General features: G+C 31.3%; 1 protein-coding gene across 1 annotated transcript in view; it reads left to right on the top strand.

The window, feature by feature from the left end:
* Positions 1 to 856, top strand: part of LOC119594811 (alpha-amylase 1-like) — a 15,613-nt gene that overhangs the window by 10,743 nt on the left and 4,014 nt on the right.

The following is an 856-nucleotide window of genomic DNA, read 5'->3' on the forward strand; positions in this document are numbered from 1 at the left end:
CATTACATTTAATTCAGTAAAAGTGGGTCGTTATCTCATTAATGGAAATGACGTTAAATGCACGTGCTGTGAGAGATTATCTTCTGTGTGATGAATCATGAACAGCTTATCAAAATACATGCGCTGTGTTTTTTAAATCCAATGATATACAGAGGGATTTTATACTAAATACTATAATCTTTGTCACGTCAAGTTGAAATGATTCTTCTGACTAATCACTTCACTGAACTGATCAAATGTTAACTTGACATGAGCTGACCTTGTGCCAACGACCCAGTGTTAATCTTTAGTTGGAAATGACGGTTAAGCTTGTCAGAAATATCCACTTTGACTTAAAGTGGTCCTTTCCTTTCGCTAAAATTACGTTGTGTTAATACGAATACATATTGGTCATTTTCCTTTGTTTAAAATGACCTGATTCAAACTCAAAATGATCCTTTATGTTTGGTGATTAAAAAAAAATTAACTTGGGCTGATTTCCTTCGCTTAAGCAGAAAAAGGTAATGTTAACTTGAACTTGAAGTGGCCATTTCTTATTGCTAAAATCATCTCTTATTACCTCAAACTTAGAATGATCATTTAATCTTAAAAAAAAACAGCCTATCATTGAATGTTGATTTTCTTGCAAAATATTCTCAAATTTGCCCTAATACGACATCTAAATAATCTTGCCTTGCTCATATGACCTAATAAAAGTCCTTATTAAGGCATCAAGATAACTTACCGAAACGAAACTTAATTTTAATATTTATTGGGTTTTACTGAAATCCTTGTTAGTAAAATCTGTTTTGTATTTTTCATTTTGTTTATCGATAAAAATAGCTCCACAATAACTCAGGTAACGAATTAATTTCCT

Source organism: Penaeus monodon, chromosome 34 (assembly GCF_015228065.2).
Source record: "Penaeus monodon isolate SGIC_2016 chromosome 34, NSTDA_Pmon_1, whole genome shotgun sequence".
Taxonomy (NCBI): Eukaryota; Metazoa; Arthropoda; class Malacostraca; order Decapoda; family Penaeidae; genus Penaeus; species Penaeus monodon.